This window comes from Ciconia boyciana, chromosome 1 (genome assembly GCF_034638445.1).
Source record: "Ciconia boyciana chromosome 1, ASM3463844v1, whole genome shotgun sequence".
Taxonomy (NCBI): Eukaryota; Metazoa; Chordata; class Aves; order Ciconiiformes; family Ciconiidae; genus Ciconia; species Ciconia boyciana.
The window spans coordinates 64,609,561-64,615,560 of record NC_132934.1 but is presented as its reverse complement, the minus strand read 5'-3'; the positions used below and the strand labels follow the sequence as shown (position 1 = coordinate 64,615,560).

At 47.3% G+C, this 6,000-nt stretch overlaps 1 long non-coding RNA gene across 1 annotated transcript; it reads left to right on the top strand.

The window, feature by feature from the left end:
- The first annotated feature begins 1,025 nt into the window (after nucleotides 1-1,025).
- Nucleotides 1,026-5,015, top strand: LOC140646150 (uncharacterized). The gene is made up of 3 exons (XR_012040346.1): nucleotides 1,026-1,530; nucleotides 1,967-2,044; nucleotides 4,889-5,015. It is a non-coding gene; the product is annotated as an uncharacterized lncRNA (long non-coding RNA).
- The last annotated feature ends 985 nt before the right edge of the window (nucleotides 5,016-6,000 follow it).

Here is a 6,000-nt window from a genome sequence, read left to right as displayed (position 1 = left end):
CAAATCAAGAAACGTCAAGGTATATTTACTCTCCTGTTAACCTGCTGCTCCCGCTCCCTCTCTGGCTCACGTTGGTGGCACGCAAGGGTGCACCTCGACTCTGCGTCCCGGGAAGGGGGCACGGCTGCAAGCCCGGCCGGGGAGAGGTGACCGAACGAGGACCTGGCTCCCAACTCCTGCTCTCTGTCCATCGCAGCGTGGAAAGGGGGTGCTGGAGGGGAGCCTGCGTTGGGAACAGCGGTGCTCGGGGGCTGTGCCAGCCCGTTGCGCTGTCTGCTCTCAGCGAGGCAGAAAATTGGTTGTAAAGGGGAACTCGCACACACCTGTTTGCAGCTGAAGCCAAAGGAGCTTATGTTAGAGGTCACCCAGACTTGACTGCTGTCAAACATTGGCTGCAAGTGAGACAGGTTTCCTGAATGCCACAATTTACTTGGTGGCACATCCAGAACCTCTGGGAAGAGCTTTTTCAAATAAGCTTGCCCTCAAGCTTTTTGGAGGTCTCTTTTTTTCTTTTTTTTTTCCTTCTTCCTTCTTATAAAGAGAATTAGGCAATCACAGCCTTTTGATGAAGTTGCCTCTTAGCCTCTTGCTTCATAGCATGTGGGCTTCCTGAAGAATGAAGGAAATGCTGATAAATTGGGTGTAGGAGACTTGCCTGCCGTTCCTTTCCACGTCTCACGTTCCTCCTTGCGCTGCCCTCGGAGTGCATCCTGCCCCTAGTTGCTCTGTTAACTTGTCTGTACTTATAACACTCTGTACATAAAACACAACCGGGCGCTTTTTGCTCTGATTAAAATCATGCTGTGTAAAAGAAAATACAAATTAGGTCTGGCCTTTGGGCTCCTGACAAGTTTCCAGCACCGCTTTCAGCACCACAGAGATTGTGTAACTCCGCGTCCTCCACGCGGTGACGTCCGTCATGAGCTGGGCTGGCTGCCGCACATCCAGGTTCAGCTGTTAATACTTCAAGCAGCTTTTAGCACTGAAGGAGGAGGAGAGATTGCCAGCAGCTGGGTGAAATGCAGGAACCTGCTTTTTCTTGCTAGGGGACAATGATGCAGGAAGGGGTAAAAGGAGGAGGATTTCCTGGGTAATTCCCCAAATCTTTGTGCAAATCCCTCCCGGTCTAATGTGTGCCGAGTGGCTGGGGAGCCCAGTGCAGGGAGAGATAACGCTTCAGTACAGGATTAACCCTTGAAGGAAGAGTACAGTAGCATCTTATACAAACTATGGCTTAAGTTTGCCAGATCTTTTATGCAATGAAGCAAAGGATGCTTTCCTGCTTCCTCTAGGGATTCAAGCTGGGTACGCTATGTTACACCATTTCGGCGTTGCTAACAGAAGGGCTGAGGCCGCAGCTATCATGCGTTTTTGGCAGAAACCTTTAAGTCTCGGCGACTTCCTCCGCGGACGCTGAACCAAACGCTGTCCAGACCCGCGAGTGAACGAGTTGCAAACGATATCGCTGGTTCGAAACAGCGCGTGGGCACGACGTGGGCGAATGTTCCCTGCGCTGGGTGTTTTCTAAAGGTCTCTGAAGCATGAGGCATGACTGAATGACTTGTGTTTTCTTTAAATGACGAGTGGGTGAATCTTGAATTGTTGGGCTGCTTTTATTTTTGTTAGATGTGTGTGGGCTGACAACATGACTCAGTATTTTCTCTGCAGATGCAAAGATCATATTGCCAATTCTGGGTATACTTTGGGCAGTTTCATGCAGGGAACTGAAAAGCTTTTTTAGTCCAGAGCTTTGCTTTTTGGCAGCCTTAAGCCTCTTGATGTGAAAATAAAGAAGTAATTTTAAAAATGAGTGCTTTTCCAAAAGGTACGAAAATACACTAAAGAAATGACTGAACATGGGAAAACTACCTCTACCCCCATGTTTTCTCAACAATTTATCTGATTATTTTCATGTTACTCTGGAAATGTCCATTAACGTCTGATTTTTCTTTCTGATACTCCCTAGTCTCGATTGCTCCTGCGCCATCTCTTTGCCTGCTGAGTACGATCTCTGGTATTTGTTTAACCGGCCGTGCCCTGCCAGGTGAGAGCCACCGTCCTCTGACTGATGGGTGTGAGTTCTCCCCCTGCTCCCAAGAGACAAGCAGGTGTATTTGTGTGTACATGTATGTGATTCAGCCAGGACCCAGAAGTGACAAAAGTCCCAGAAAATTTCCCTTTCTCCCTTCTGGCAACTTCCCTGCCCTGCTCCCCCTTCTTTATCCTCCCTGTATGCCACCTACAGTGTATGGCATGTGCTCTGGGAGATGCACAAGGCCAGGCATGGGCTGTGGATGCTTCTATTGTGCAACGATGAGTGCTTTCTTCTCCCATCCCCTCTTCTCTGCTGCTGAGCAGAGTGCTGGTAGTCATGCCCTTGATAAGAATAGGTTGCTTGCTAAGACCCTTACCTCTAATCATAGCCCAGCATCCCAAAGCCACTGATAAGCTAATTTTCCCTGCTGATACCAGCCCTCAGCACACCATGAACCTTGCTGAAGATCTGGGAATGGCTAGACAATAATAGACTTGTGGGTGAAGGATGGTGTACGGCAAAGGTGGTCTTCTGGGAGATTAGAAGATGATGTGCCTACAGATGTATTCTGTAGAGCATGCAGGGCGAAATGAATTCCATAGACCCTGCTTTTTTGATCTCTAACAGTAACCTTAACCACAGAAAAATTCCCACGCTCACCCCCTAGCAATGGCCTTGGCTAATGTGACCTGTACTTAGCACCATGACCCAAACACCACTACGATCCTGACTCTATACTGGCCCGTACAACAGTGAGCCATACCTGACTGATAGCTAATTATAAGCCATATGCACAAGCATGTATTGTAGTGCTATCATCTTCCTGTCATTGTAGTTCCTCAGTCCTAAGCTCTACTCCCTGTTCCTGACATTTTCTCTAGCCTCCACTGTCCACCCATGGCATTAATTCACCCCAAACTTAAGGTTGAGTGCATTTATCGTCCTTCCAGACCTCATGGGAAACCGCCCGATTTGTTTAGCACAAGCGCCTTTGCAGCCCTGTCCCAGAATGACACGAACTGGGTACCAGATCTTATCATACCTCTGCAATCTTCACATTATTCAGGAATAATCCTAAATATTCAGGAATCAGCCCTTTTTACCCCGAAGCCTGATTCCAGCCTTAACCATAAACTATTAAAATCAGCCGACACTCCCCCAAACATAACCCGAAGCCCTCTGTCTCACTGAGTACCAGCACTCAGGCTTGCCCTGAAGAGCAAAGGAAGAGGCAAAGGAAGAGGCTCTTTACTCCTTGGTGTCCCGATCTCTAACCCTGACTTCAGCATTTGCAAACCTGCTGCTCTTTATATGGGCCCGTACCTCTGAGTGCCAGAGCCGTTCACCCCTGCCAGCCCCAGCCCTTGTGACTGCGTTTCTAAGGTCTTTGCTGGAGTCCAGGCATGGGGCTGGGAGCAGCCAGCAGGGCTTGCTGGGTGTGGAGGCTGGAAGTTGTGTTTGTCAGAGGCTGTGCTCGACGGAGCAGGGCACGTTGTGGTGGAGTTTAGGGTGGAAAGATTTTTTGGGGGCATGGCTTGAAGGGTCAGCTGGCTTGCTCCAGCTGCTGAGGGGATGGTAGGCTGGGTGCAACCTAGAGCGTGGGGCAAAGGGAAGCGTGACACTGCCTGTACATCAGTGAGAGAGCAGGGAGGCACGCTGGCACAGAGAAGCAGGGATGATTAGAGAAGCCTGAGAATGGCTGCTGTGTTTCAGTGACCCTGTTCCTTTCTTTAAACAAGCCTCATTGCTCCTGCCTGCTTACTTCTCCCTGCCCTTCCACTGGTTCTTCGTCACCATCCCCACCCCTTGTCCTCCTGCCTCTGGATCTCCAGAGCTACTTGCTCCTCTGGAGCTGGTTCTTCAGCCTCCCCAGCCCTGTGGCACTGCTGCCTCGCCTGCTTTTGGCAGTCAGATCTCATCCAGGGGCCAAGCATCTGAACCCTACGTTGCTTATTACAAGGCGCTCCGCACCCCATATTTCATGTCGGCATGTCTTGCTGGTTGGTGAGCTGAGGATGGAGAGGGCTATGGCCCCAGGTCTCTTCAGGTGTCAATATGTTGCTGTGAATAATGAGCTCAATTCTGAAGTTTTTTTGGGATTGGGCTCTAAACTGGCTTCATTTATTTGTTTATATTCAAGGTTGGTAGTGCAATTTTTGTTTCTAAACTGCATTTAATGAGACTGTCCAAAACCTCTCCAAGTTTCTGGGAAGAATGCTTATTAAAAATGGCTTTGTAATTCTTACAGTGTGTGGTCTTTGGCTTTTCTGAACTTTTGCTGTGTTACATTCAAGTATAGTTTAGCGTAGCTGAAAGAAAGCTTGGATAGAGAAAAGCTGACAAAGAGCAGATCAGACTGAGAGGGAGATGGAGCTGGTTTACGCTTCTGTTTTTTGCAACCGATGAAGGAGGTATTCCCCACCTGCTTAAGGAGTGCCCACAGCAGACTGACTCACTAACACACCTTGTTCCGAGAGAAATCACAACAGCAAAAGGATGTTGTTTGTGGCAGCAGACAAAGTGCTTATTAAATGGCAAGCTTTGCTTTGGATGCAACTTCTTTCTTTTCCAAAAAACCTAAGTTTGTTCCACTGATCAAGGCTGGAGAAGGGAAGGTCCCCACGGAGTGCTGAGACCAACCTGCTTCCTCATTCTTTGCACTCTCGTCGTTGGGCAACTTTCTCCTACGTCAACTGAAAACTTCCTCATCCAATCCAGTAACACTGGACTCACCCTGAACAAAACAAGGTCTCCTCCCCACGTAACGCACGTTAGGCAGCCTCACCCCCATCTCTTACAGGAATACCCAACGGTGTGCTTTGCCAAGCTGATTAAGCGTTTTGTCATTTGCAGACACCTCCTGAAATACAACATGCGTGTATTTTTATGGCCACTTTGGATAAAGTTACCACTGCAGCTGGTAACTGCGACTTCAAGATAAAACTCACCACGTGACAACCTAAGAAACAGCGAACGAAGGAGCAAGAAATTGTTCATTTTCAAACTCCAGTGTGGCTACATATACTGACGCTTCGTTGCACAAACAGAGAGTAACAACTTTAACTTGAAACGGTTGTCTCTCAGTAGCTGTTACAGTACCTGTAGTTGTTTCTGCAAGACCTTGCAGGCCCTACCATTCATATGCATCTTCCTGGGTGTGCTTTTGAATCAGATTGATAAAGGAAAACAGTATTTTTCATGAGAAAGCCTCTTGGTATGTATTAGTTCCAGAAACCCTGAAATCACCATTTGTTACCTTACTGGTGTTTTTTACCCCTATTAAGCTTGACATCAGCTTTTTAGAGGACTGATGTGTCCGTGGCCACATTCCGAGTTGCTGAAATACTGGGATGCATTGGAAAACAGAGAGTACCGGAACGGGTCAGAACTGCATGTACTTTCAAAGAAGGTCAGGGTTTGGTCTGAGAACCTGGTATTTCTTAAAGACGTGCTCTACATTTCCTATATTTCTCTACTTCATTCTCCATTCAGTCACACAGCCTGCATGCTGGATTTATTTGTTTTACGTGTCTTTGCTGTCCAATTTGCTGCCAAATCATCATCTCGTGTTGCTGCCTTATATAAATGTTAACATTAGCCAGCTTCACAATAACAGCCTGGAAAGGAAACATTTACTTCTGAGCTTCCCCCTGCCAAACAAACGTACAGTGTATGTTTTTTTGTGGCTACTGGTGGTTAAGGGCATGGGATGTAAAATTATAATGCTGTATGCACCGTTGGTCTATTACAGTTATGATCACTGTAACATGCACTTCAACGTATCTGTTGCTTCACTTTTAAACTGGTACATTCAGCGTGGAGGACTTGACTCCCCATTCCCTTATACAACATAATCTCCATAGGTCCTTGAGACTCCGCCTGCCAGCAGGAAAAAAAAAATAATCTCAATTTTAAACTCTACTTTTTTGTCCTTGATGACATATAATGAATGCATCAGTGTTACT